Source organism: Salmo salar, chromosome ssa29, assembly GCF_905237065.1.
Source record: "Salmo salar chromosome ssa29, Ssal_v3.1, whole genome shotgun sequence".
NCBI classification, from domain to species: Eukaryota; Metazoa; Chordata; class Actinopteri; order Salmoniformes; family Salmonidae; genus Salmo; species Salmo salar.
Genome location: NC_059470.1, coordinates 39,005,001 through 39,018,582, shown reverse-complemented (window position 1 = coordinate 39,018,582; position 13,582 = coordinate 39,005,001). Strand labels below are relative to the sequence as shown.

Here is a 13,582-nt window from a genome sequence, read left to right as displayed (position 1 = left end):
AGGTCCATTACAGCCTGTACCTGGAAACAGAACAGGTCCATTACAGCCTGTATCTGGAAACAGAACAGGCCCATTACAGCCTGTACCTGGAAACAGAACAGGCCCATTACAGCCTGTACCTGGAAACAGAACAGGTCCATTACAGCCTGTACCTGGAAACAGAACAGGCCCATTACAGCCTGTATCTGGAAACAGAACAGGCCCATTACAGCCTGTATCTGGAAACAGAACAGGCCCATTACTGCCTGTACCTGGAAACAGAACAGGTCCATTACTGCCTGTACCTGGAAACAGAACAGGTCCATTACAGCCTGTATCTGGAAACAGAACAGGTCCATTACAGCCTGTATCTGGAAACAGAACCGGCCCATTACAGCCTGTACCTGGAAACAGAACAGGTCCATTACAGCCTGTATCTGGAAACAGAACCGGCCCATTACAGCCTGTATCTGGAAACAGAACCGGCCCATTACAGCCTGTACCTGGAAACAGAACAGGTCCATTACAGCCTGTATCTGGAAACAGAACAGGTCCATTACTGCCTGTATCTGGAAACAGAACAGGTCCATTACAGCCTGTATCTGGAAACAGAACCGGCCCATTACAGCCTGTATCTGGAAACAGAACAGGTCCATTACAGCCTGTACCTGGAAACAGAACCGGCCCATTACAGCCTGTACCTGGAAACAGAACAGGTCCATTACAGCCTGTAACAGAACAGGCCCATTACAGCCTGTACCTGGAAACAGAACAGGTCCATTACAGCCTGTAACAGAACAGGCCCATTACAGCCTGTATCTGGAAACAGAACAGGTCCATTACAGCCTGTATCTGGAAACAGAACCGGCCCATTACAGCCTGTATCTGGAAACAGAACAGGCCCATTACAGCCTGTATCTGGAAACAGAACAGGTCCATTACAGCCTGTAACAGAACAGGTCCATTACAGCCTGTATCTGGAAACAGAACAGGTCCATTACAGCCTGTATCTGGAAACAGAACAGGTCCATTACAGCCTGTATCTGGAAACAGAACAGGCCCATTACAGCCTGTATCTGGAAACAGAACAGGTCCATTACAGCCTGTACCTGGAAACAGAACCGGCCCATTACAGCCTGTATCTGGAAACAGAACCGGCCCATTACTGCCTGTATCTGGAAACAGAACAGGCCCATTACAGCCTGTATCTGGAAACAGAACAGGTCCATTACAGCCTGTATCTGGAAACAGAACCGGCCCATTACAGCCTGTAACAGAACAGGTCCATTACAGCCTGTATCTGGAAACAGAACCGGCCCATTACAGCCTGTATCTGGAAACAGAACAGGTCCATTACAGCCTGTATCTGGAAACAGAACCGGCCCATTACAGCCTGTATCTGGAAACAGAACAGGCCCATTACAGCCTGTATCTGGAAACAGAACAGGCCCATTACAGCCTGTATCTGGAAACAGAACAGGCCCATTACAGCCTGTATCTGGAAACAGAACAGGTCCATTATGGCAACAGAAGCTGTTTTAGTAACAGTGATGTTCAGCGAGAGGTAGGAGAACGACCACAGGGCTCTGGTCAAAAGCATTGGAGGATAAATCAATATGGGAATCAGCAGAATATTTCCAGAACCCTGACAGATTATTATCGTCATGTCAGGGATTATCAGCCTACCATTCACAATGGACTAACTCGCTGTTATTCCACTATATACAGTAGGGGTAGGAGCTAACGACCTAAACGTTCAGTTGGAGAGAGACCGGCGTTCTTGGAAGACTTTACAGTACATCTTGTGTGTAATCTCCACAGACGCCATTCATTCTTCAGTCTAGTGCTGCTAATTGTTCCCCCTCCGTCTCTCAGCAAATTCTCATGTTTATCCACTGATTCTCGAGCAGAGCCAGGACTCTGAAGAGTTAAAAAGGCACTCAAATACCCCTGCCTCTCTCCCAGCCAACCTCTCCTCTCTGCCAGCCAACCTCTCCTCTCTGCCAGCCAACCTCTCCTCTCTGCCAGCCAACCTCTCCTCTCTGCCAGCCAACCTCTCCTCTCTGCCAGCCAACCTCTCCTCTCTGCCAGCCAACCTCTCCTCTCTCCCAGCCAACCTCTCCTCTCTGCCAGCCAACCTCTCCTCTCTGCCAGCCAACCTCTCCTCTCTGCCAGCCAACCTCTCCTCTCTGCCAGCCAACCTCTCCTCTCTGCCAGCCAACCTCTCTCCTCTCCCAGCCAACTTCTCTCCTCTCCCAGCCAACCTCTCTCCTCTCCCAGCCAACCTCTCTCCTCTCCCAGCCAACCTCACCTCTCCCAGCCAACCACTCCTCTCCCAGCCAACCACTCCTCTCCCAGCCAACCACTCCTCTCCCAGCCAACCTTTCCTCTCTCCCAGCCAACCTCTCCTCTCTCCCAGCCAACCTCTCCTCTCTCCCAGCCAACCTCAGTCAGTGGTTCAGTCAGTCATCATGATGAGCCTTTAGTTCCCAGCTAACTAGTTTATGCTGGAGAGAGCTGGCAACAGCAGCAGCACGAGGCTAATTAAAACTGATGTTTATTTCAAAATGGGGGAAGAAAAACTTGTAGTATTTGGTCATCTGGATGGTACCAGTTAGCTAGTTAGCTAATGTCAAGACAAGCCTGTGGGAATGATCAGTGTTGTATCGAGGTGCTTCCCACCAGCTAGCTGCAGGCTATCACGTCACCGGCGGTAGCAAACGTGGTCAAATTTGTTCCATGAAATTAGATTTTATTGAGAGTAGGATAGCATCCTACACAATAAATCACTTGTAATAGTGGAAGGAGCCATCAGGATGTCACCATGATACAGTCTACTTGCTCAACGGAGAGATTTTGCTGCAAGCCAGCAACACAAAAAACACAGGGCAGTATCTTTCGCTCCTACTTGCCATAGTAAGGAGAGGGTACGAAGAGAGGGTACGAGGAGAGGGTACGAGGAGAGGGTACGAGGAGAGGGTACGAGGAGAGGGTACGAGGAGAGGGTACGAGGAGAGGGTACGAGGAGAGGGTACGAAGAGAGGGAAGTAAGTAGAGGGAACAAATAGAGGGAACGAAGAGAGGGAACGAATAGAGGGAATGAATATAGGGAATGAATATAGGGAAGTAAGGAGAGAGAATGAATAGAGGGAAGGAATAGAGGGAATGAATAGAGGGACTGAATAGAGGGAATTAATAGAGGGAAGTAAGGAGGGGGAACGAATAGAGGGAATGAATATAGTGTAAGAGACTGTAATAGAGGGAAGTAATATATAGCGTAGCCAATATCAGGCCAGGGTGAGAGCTAAAGCACATATTGTAGTGTTTTTCACTGAAAATGTACAACTACGGCATTAAGGTCTAGCTACACTACACGCCCAAAAATATGTGGACAGCTGCTAGTCGAACATCGGGGCTACAGAGTGGCGCAGCGGTCTAAGGCACTGCATCTCAGTGCTGGAGGCGTCACTTCAGACACCTTGGTTCGATTTCAGGCTGTATCACAACCGGCCGTGATTTGGAGTCCCATAGGGTGGCGCACAATTGGCCCAGCGTCGTCCGGGTTTGGCCCGGTGTAGGCCGTCATTGTAAATAATAATTTGTTATTAACTGACTTGCCTAGTTAAATAAAAGTTTTTATTTTATTTAAATGACTACTGCTTGGGGAAACAAAGGTTACATAAAATAACGGTTAAATAAAATAAAATAATAAATCACTTCTTTGTCTCGGACAATAAGAAGTTTCAACTCGCTATTTGCATTTAATGTTTGGTCCAACAGATTCAGTCATACAGAAACACATTACGTCCTATAATAGAGGAGAATTTAACCTTTGTAATGATACCCCTTTTTTTATGTCCAAACTCCCAACATTTAGAACAGATCAGACCTCTACTAAGATGGGAGCATCAATGAACATGAAATAAACGCTCAGTTTCCACCAGGTACCGATAGCAGCATGTTTGCCACAGACGTATGTCCAAACTCCCAACATTTAGAACAGATCAGACCTCTACTAAGATGGGAGCATCAATGAACATGAAATAAACGCTCAGTTTCCACCAGGTACCGATAGCAGCATGTTTGCCACAGACGTATGTCCAAACTCCCAACATTTAGAACAGATCAGACCTCTACTAAGATGGGAGCATCAATGAACATGAAATAAACGCTCAGTTTCCACCAGGTACCGATAGCAGCATGTTTGCCACAGACGTATGTGCTGCTAGCCGTCTAGTAGTCTGTGTTTGATGAATCTGCAAATGAGCATAAAAAAGATTTCTGTAAGGAAACGTACATTCCCCCCCCATTCTGAGGAATACGGTAGGCTACATCAAATCAAATGTATTTATATAGCCCTTCTTACATCAGCTGATATCTCAAAGTGCTGGTACAGAAACCCAGCCTAAAACCCCAAACAGCAAGCAATGCAGGTGTAGAAGCACGGTTTCAACATCAGAAACAAAGTGGAAAGACTAGTTTTCTGTTGAAACAGCTGGAGACAGACGGAAGGGTGTGGCCATGCCATCCTCTGGCAAATAGATCCAAGTCGGCTAGACTTTATATATATATATATATATACACAGATTAGTCTGGCTAATCACTAGCAGTGGGCTTGTGCTTAAGAGATTGAGTCCCCCCCCCCTGTAGCTCAGTTGGTAGAGCATGGTGTTTGCAACGCCAGGGTTGTGGGTTCAATTCTCACGGGGGACCAGTACGGAGAAAAAAAAAAGAAATGTATGCATTCACTACTGTAAGTCGCTCTGGATAAGAGCGTCTGCTAAATGACTAAAATGTAAATGTTAAAATGAGACCTTTGGTAATGTTCCGGATACCAGAAGATGGTCAATATAAGGCGCTTGGTTTTGGTAACACCTTGAACAGAAAAGGGCATTTTCATTGACTGACTTGAAAGCCAGATCAGCGATTATTTAAATATATATATATTTTTAATTACAGCTGAATAAATTATAGCTATTTAGTTTGCTAGGCAGCTCATAGAGCCTAATAACAAGAACATATCTGACAATGTTGAGTTTAACTGTAACCAATTGTTTTATTCACCATAACAGGGAAAATGAACACATTAAAGCTGTGCATTTTGTCAGAGAAACGTAGAACTTGCTGTCACGTCAACAGTTAAAACAACAGGGTCAAAGTTGAATGTCCCTTTTGCTCAGTTACAGCAAGAAAATGGCTATATAAAGAAGGGCGAATGCCAACGAGAATGTGGTAAAACATTTGGCTTTTTGACAAGGGGACCATAAACATTGCCCCCACTCCAAAAAAAAAAAAAAACTGCCAAAATACCGCAAGGATGGAAAGACAGAGAGAGAGAGAGAGAGACAGAGACAGAGAGAGAGAGACAGAGAGAGACAGAGAGAGACAGAGAGAGAGAGAGAGAGAGAGAGAGAGAGAGAGAGAGAGAGAGAGAGAGAGAGAGAGAGAGAGAGAGAAAGAGAGAGAGAAAGAGAGAGAGAGAGAGAGAAAGAGAGAGAGAGAGAGAGAGAGAGAGAGACCACACAAGGCTAATAAGATTTTATAGATTGACTGGACTAAAAAGGGCTGATTTCGCCTTTGTCCTCCCAAAATGCCTGGAGGTGTAGGGAGCTGTGTGAGGCCGAGTTAGGGATTGGAGGTCACATCACATATTGAACATGCTGGGCTCATTGTTGTCCTGACCCTTCATGAGACACGGTCAATGTCACATGAAATTGCAATTGATTGGTTGGTTGGTTGTAAAACCGCCGGGGGAGAGTGGTGATTTAATATAGGAGTGCCGTGAAAAACTATTTGCCCCCCATTTCCTGATTGTCACTATTTTAGCATATTTTTTGATACTGAATGTTAAATCGCATCTTCAACCAAAACCTAATATTAAGATAAAAGGGAACCTGAGTTAACAAAATAAGCCCTTTAAAAATAAAAAATGGGACCCATGTCATCCAATAAAAAGATGACTCAAGTTCACCAAAAAAATATATAAAATTTAAAAAAAAACACCTGAATGATCGTCAAGACTCTTGGAGGAATGTTCTATGGAAAGACGAGTCAAAAGTATCACTTTTGTGGACGACACGGGTTCCCATTATGTCTGGCGAAAAACAAATCACTGCATTCAACAGTAAGAACCTCATACCAGCGGTGTGATGGATTGGAGATGCTTCGCTGCCTCAGGACCTGGACGACTTGCCCTAATAGAAGGAACCATGAATTCTACTCTGTATCAGAGAATTCAACAGGAGAACGTCAGGCTCATCCGTCTGTGAGCTGAAAGCTGAAGCGCAGCTGGATCATGCAGCAAGACAATGATTCAAAACACACAATCAAGTACAACATGAAACATTTGAAGTTTTGGGAACGGGCTTAGTCAAACGTCCAGACCTAATCCCAATTGAGATGTGGCAGGACTTGAAAGAACCAGTTAATGATGGAAAACCCACAAATGTCGCTGAGTTAAAGCAGTTCTGCATGGAAGAGAGTGGGCTAAACATTCCTCCATAGAGACGTGAGAGACTGATCAATAACTACAGGAAGTGGTTGGTTGGAGTCATTAGAGATAAAAATGGAACAACCAGTCACTGAGTATTAAGGAGGCAACTTACTTTTCACACAAGGGGCATTGTGGGTGTTGTATATCTTTGTTGATGAAATAAGTATTCTTGTGTTAGTAGTTCACTCTGGATGCCTTTTATCTTAATATCAGGGTTTTGGTTGAAGACCTGAGAACGTTCAGTATCAGAAATTTGCAAAAGTAGAGAACATTTGAAAAGGGGCAAATTACTTTTTCACGGCACTGTATATTACGATCATCTGGACATGCAGGATGGTACAGGGATGACAGAGGATGGTACAGGGATGACAGAGGATGGTACAGGGATGACAGAGGATGGTACAGGGATAACATAGGATGGTACAGGGATGACAGAGGATGGTACAGGGATGACAGGGGATAACATAGGATGGTACAGGGATGACAGAGGATGGTACAGGGATGACAGGGGATAACATAGGATGGTACAGGGATGACAGAGGATGGTACAGGGATGACAGGATGGTACAGGGATGACAGAGGATGGTACAGGGATGACAGAGGATGGTACAGGGATGACAGGATGGTACAGGGATGACAGAGGATGGTACAGGGATGACAGGGGATGGTACAGGGATGACAGGGGATGGTACAGGGATGACAGGGGATGGTACAGGGATGACAGAGGATGGTACAGGGATGACAGAGGATGGTACAGGGATGACAGAGGATGGTACAGGGATGACAGAGGATGGTACAGGGATGACAGGGGATGGTACAGGGATGACAGAGGATGGTACAGGGATGACAGGGGATGGTACAGGGATGACAGAGGATGGTACAGGGATGACAGGATGGTACAGGGATGACAGAGGATGGTACAGGGATGACAGGATGGTACAGGGATGACAGAGGATGGTACAGGGATGACAGAGGATGGTACAGGGATGACAGAGGATGGTACAGGGATGACAGGGGATAACATAGGATGGTACAGGGATGACAGAGGATGGTACAGGGATGACAGGGGATGGTACAGGGATGACAGGGGATAACATAGGATGGTACAGGGATGACAGAGGATGGTACAGGGATGACAGAGGATGGTACAGGGATGACAGAGGATGGTACAGGGATGACAGGGGATAACATAGGATGGTACAGGGATGACAGAGGATGGTACAGGGATGACAGGGGATGGTACAGGGATGACAGGGGATAACATAGGATGGTACAGGGGATAACATAGGATGGTACAGGGATGACAGAGGATGGTACAGGGATGACAGAGGATGGTACAGGGATGACAGAGGATGGTACAGGGATGACAGAGGATGGTACAGGGATGACAGAGGATGGTACAGGGATGACAGAGGATGGTACAGGAATGACAGAGGATGGTACAGGGATGACAGAGGATGGTACAGGGATGACAGGATGGTACAGGGATGACAGGATGGTACAGGGATGACAGAGGATGGTACAGGGATGACAGAGGATGGTACAGGGATGACAGGATGGTACAGGGATGACAGAGGATGGTACAGGGATGACAGAGGATGGTACAGGGATGACAGAGGATGGTACAGGGATGACAGAGGATGGTACAGGGATGACAGAGGATGGTACAGGGATGACAGAGGATAACCAGTGGTGTAAATTACTTAAGTAAAAATACTTTAAAGTATTACTTAAGTGGTGTCTGTACTTTACTATTGATATTATTTACAACGTTTACTTCACTACATTCCTAAAGAAAATATTGTACTTTTTACTGCATATATTTACCCTGACAACCTATAGTACTCGTTACAGTTTGAATGCTTAGCAAGACAGGAAAATAGTCCAATTCACACACTTATCAAGAGAACATCCCTGGTCATCCCTACTGCCTCTGATCTGGAGGACTCACTAAACAGAGAACATCCCTGGTCATCCCTACTGCCTCTGATCTGGAGGACTCACTAAACAGAGAACATCCCTGGTCGTCCCTACTGCCTCTGATCTGGAGGACTCACTAAACAGAGAACATCCCTGGTCATCCCTACTGCCTCTGATCTGGAGGACTCACTAAACAGAGAACATCCCTGGTCACCCCTACTGCCTCTGATCTGGAGGACTCACTAAACAGAGAACATCCCTGGTCATCCCTACTGCCTCTGATCTGGTGGACTCACTAAACAGAGAACATCCCTGGTCATCCCTAATGCCTCTGATCTGGAGGACTCACTAAACAGAGAACATCCCTGGTCATCCCTACTGTCTCTGATCTGGAGGACTCACTAAACAGAGAACATCCCTGGTCATCCCTACTGCCTCTGATCTGGAGGACTCACTAAACAGAGAACATCCCTGGTCATCCCTGCTGCCTCTGATCTGGAGGACTCACTAAACAGAGAACATCCCTGGTCCATCCCTACTGCCTCTGACCTGGAGGACTCACTAAACAGAGAACATCCCTGGTCATCCCTACTGCCTCTGATGTGGAGGACTCACTAAAAACAAATGCTTTGTTTGTAAATGATGTCTGAGTGTTGGAGTGTACCCCTGGCTATCTGTAAATGATGTCTGAGTGTTGGAGTGTGACCGGCTATCTGTAAATGATGTCTGAGTGTTGGAGCGTGCCCCTGGCTATCTGTAAATGATGTCTGAGTGTTGGAGTGTTCCCCTGGCTATCTGTAAATGATGTCTGAGTGTTGGAGCGTACCCCTGGCTATCTGTAAATGATGTCTGAGTGTTGGAGTGTTCCCCTGGCTATCTGTAAATGATGTCTGAGTGTTGGAGCGTGCCCCTGGCTATCTGTAAATGATGTCTGAGTGTTGGAGCGTGCCCCTGGCTATCTGTAAATGATGTCTGAGTGTTGGAGCGTGCCCCTGGCTATCTGTAAATGATGTCTGAGTGTTGGAGCGTGCCCCTGGCTATCTGTAAATGATGTCTGAGTGTTGGAGTGTGACCCTGGCTATCTGTAAATGATGTCTGAGTGTTGGAGTGTGACCGGCTATCCGTAACTTAAAATGGTGGCGTAAGGTTTGCTTAATATAAGGATTTTTTTTAAATGTATTTATACTTTTACTTAAGTATATTTTAGGAATTACATGTACTTTTGATACTTAAGTATATTTAAAACCAAATACTTTTACTCAATTAGTATTTTACTGGGTGACTCATTTTAAGTAATTTTCTATTAAAAGGTATGTTTACTTTTACTCAAGAATGACACTTGGGTGGAAAAAGGACTCTGGGTTGGTCAGACAGGAAGTGGTCTGTTACTGCAAGTGTTTCTTCACCCTGGGACCTAAAGCGGTGCACTGTAGTTGTCACACCTGATTCCACTAGCTAGGAAATGTAAAAATAAAAGTTAAGCCATCTACCCGTGTGGCCGTTGGAAGAGCCTGGCGCTTGCAACACCAGGGTTTGATTCTCACGGGGGACCAGTACGAAAAAAAATATGCACTCACTACAGGAAGTAGCTCTGGATAAGAGTGTCTGCTAAATGACTAACGTGTGAAAACAAAAAATGTGCTTTTGGTTCCCTGGGACCAGTATTAAGAAACACTAACTGACTAAAGGTTAAAGAGAAGAGACAGAAATAGTTTTTCCTGACCTCCGTTTCAAAAGTAGTTTCTTTCACTTCCAAAAAAATGTCTGAAACCTCAAAAGATTGAAACAGATGTAACAAAGAATTTTTTTGTTTTTTCCTTTTTTCCAGAAAGACCATCCCACAGATGCACTTTGAATAATTTAAACCTGCCTTGACTGTTAAATATGCAGTAACTCAGTAACACTAGGTACATCTCTCAGCTTTGAGGGATGTCACCACCGCCACAGCACTTTTACCCTTTATCCATATTGGAGATGAGAAATCTGCAGCAACACAGCAGGATTAACTCTTGATGCACCTCCTTTTCAAGACTGTCCCCCCCAAAAAATAATACAAATCTACTTAGTAACAAGACAAATATGTAAACTAATAATAATAAATAACAACAATAATAATAATAAACACTTTTTGGGGGGATTTTTTTTTTGACCGAATGTCTTCAACCTCCTGAGGTTGAATAGGCCAGGCTGAAGCGTCTGCAGGTTGGTTTTGGGGTGTGTCTGATCGATACTAAGTGACTATGCTAAAAGCGGAAAGGTAAACTCCGGGATGCTGGCCTTCTAGGCAGAGTTGCAAAGAAAAAAAGCCATATTTCAGACTGGCCAATAAAAATAAATGATTAAGATGGGCAAAATAACACAGACACTGGACAGAGGACAGCATCCCGGAGTCGCCTCTTCACTGTTGACGTTGAGACTGGTGTTTTGCGAGTACTATTTAACGAAGCTGCCAGTTGAGGACTTGTGAGGCGTCTGTTTCTCAAACTAGACACTCTAATGTACTTGTCCTCTTGCTCAGTTGTGCACCGGGGCCTCCCACTCCTCTTTCTATTCTGGTTAGAGCCAGTTTGTGCTGTTCTGTGAAGGGAGTAGTACACAGTGTTGTACGAGATCTTCAGTTTCTTGGAAATTTCTCACATGGAATAGCCTTCATTTCTCAGAACAATTATAGACTGACGAGTTTCAGAAGAAAGTTTCTGGCCATTTTGAGCCAGACGTTGAGTTTAAGTTTTGGCGGACTTTTCTTAGCGGATGTACAATCATCGGGAATTGAATTATGGAGCATTTCAGGCCCCGAAATGAAAACTGATGGTGGGCGATTAGGCCTGGCTTGCAGTCGGCGTTCCAATTCATCACAAATGTGTTCGATGGGGTTGATGTCAGGGCTCTGTGCAGGCCAGTCAAGTTCTTCCACAAGGATCTCGCCAACCATTTCTTCATGGACCTTGCTTGGTACACTGCCATTCATGCTGAAACAGGAAAGGGCCTTCCGCAAACTGTTGTCACAAAGTAGAATTGTCTAGAATGTCATTGTATGCTGTACCAATAAGATTTCCCTTCACTGGAACTAAGGGGCCCGAACCTTGAAAAACAGTCCCAGACCATTATTCCTCCTCCACCAAACTTTACAGTTGACACTATGCATTGGGGCAGGTAGCGTTCTCCTGGCATCCGCCAAACCCAGATTAGTCCGTCAGATTGCCAGATGGTGAAGTGTGATTCATCACTCAGGAGAACACGTTTCCACTGCTCCAGAGCCCAATGGCGACGAGTCTTACACCCCTCCAGCCGACGCTTGGCAATGCGCATGGTGATCTTAGGCTTGTGTGCGGCTGCTCGGCCACGGAAACCCATTTCACGAAGCTCCCGACGGACAGTTGTTGCGCAATAGAGGACAGACGACTTTTACGCACTACGTGCTTCAGCGGTCCCGCTCTGTGAGATTGTGTGGCTTACCACTTCGGGGCTGAGCATTTGTTGCTCCTAGACGTTTCCACTTGTGTGGCATCCTATGACAGTGCTACGTTGAAAGTCACTGAGCTCTTCAGTGAGGCCATTCTACTGCCAATGTTTGTCTACGTGCTCAATTTTATACACCCGTCAGCAACGGATGAGGCTGAAATAGTCTAAAAAAAATTTGAAGGGATGTCCACATACTTTTGTATATATAGTGTATATTGATTAGGTAAGTATTCAACCCACTGAGTCGAATACATTTCAGAATCACCTTTGACAGTAATTACAGCTGTGAGTCTTTCTGAGTACGTCTCTAACAGCTTCCAGGATTGTGCAACATTCGCAAAATTATTATTTTCAGCATTCTTCAAGCTCTGTCAAATTGGTTATTGATCATTGCTAGACAACCATTTTTAGGCCTTGTCGTAGATTTTCAAGTAGATTTAAGTCAAAACTGTAACTCGGCCACTCAGGAACATTTACTGTCTTCTTGGTAAGCAACTCCAGCGTAGCTTTGGCATTGTGTGTTAGGTGCTTACCCTGTGCTTAGCTCCATTCTGTTCCTGAAAAACTCCCCAGTCCTTAACGATTACAAGCATACCCATAACATGACGCAGCCACCACTATGCTTGACAATATGGAGAGTGGTACTCAGTAATGTGTTGTATTGGATTTTCCCCAAACATAACACTTTGTATTCAAGACAAAAACTTAATTGATTTGCCACATTTTCAGTATTAATGAAACATTTTATTGCAAGTTTTAGAATATTTTAATTCTGTACAGACTTCATTCTTGTCACTGTCAATTACGTTAGTATTGTGGAGTAACTACAAATATTGTTGATCCATCCTCAGTTTTCTCCTATCACAGCCATTAAACTCTGTAACTGTTTTAAAGTCACCATTAGTCTCATGGTGAAATCTCTGAGTGGTTTCCTTCTTCTCTGGCAACTGAGTTAGGACGCCTGTATCTTTCTAGTGACCTGGTGTATTGATACACCATCCAAAGTGTAATTAATAACTTCACCATGCTCAAAGGGATATTCAATGTCTCCTTCTTAGTTTATTTTGACCCATCTACCAATAGGTGCCCTTCTTTGCGAGTCATTGGAAAACCTCCCTGGTCTTTGTGGTTGAATCTGTGTTTGAAATTCACTACTCGACTGAGGGACCTTACAGATAATTACACGTGTGGAGTACAGAGACGAGGTAGTCATTCAACATTCATGTTAAACACTTATTGCACAGACTGTGAGTCCATGCAACTTATTATGTGACTTGTTAAGCACATTTCCACTCCTGAATAGGAGTTGAATACTTATTGACATTTCAGCCTTTCTTTTTTTAATTGATTTTGTAAAAATGTTGAAAAACATCATTCCACTTTGACATTACGGGGTAACTATTGTGTGTAGGCTATTGACAAAAGAAAAGCTCAATTTAATCAATTTAATATTCAGGCTGTAACAACAAAATGTGGTAAAAGTCAAGGGGTGCGAATACTTTACGAAGGCATGGTATATAGACGGCTCTGTGGCAGAAAGGGGGGGGGGGCTAAACATCCAACAGGCCTCTTGGGATTCCACTGGTTTCATTTGGACATGTCAGTGTCTGCAGTCCTCTGTAGTTTATCATCTCATGTAGAAGTTAATAGCCAACGAAAACAAAGGAGGGCTATTACATTTATTTATTTTTTAAGTCGAAGAGGGAAATGAAAAAGTGACTCTACCTG

At 44.6% G+C, this 13,582-nt stretch overlaps 1 protein-coding gene across 2 annotated transcripts in view; it reads right to left on the bottom strand.

The window, feature by feature from the left end:
- Positions 1 to 13,582, bottom strand: part of dipk2ab (divergent protein kinase domain 2Ab) — a 90,241-nt gene that overhangs the window by 33,375 nt on the left and 43,284 nt on the right. The window lies entirely within an intron of this gene.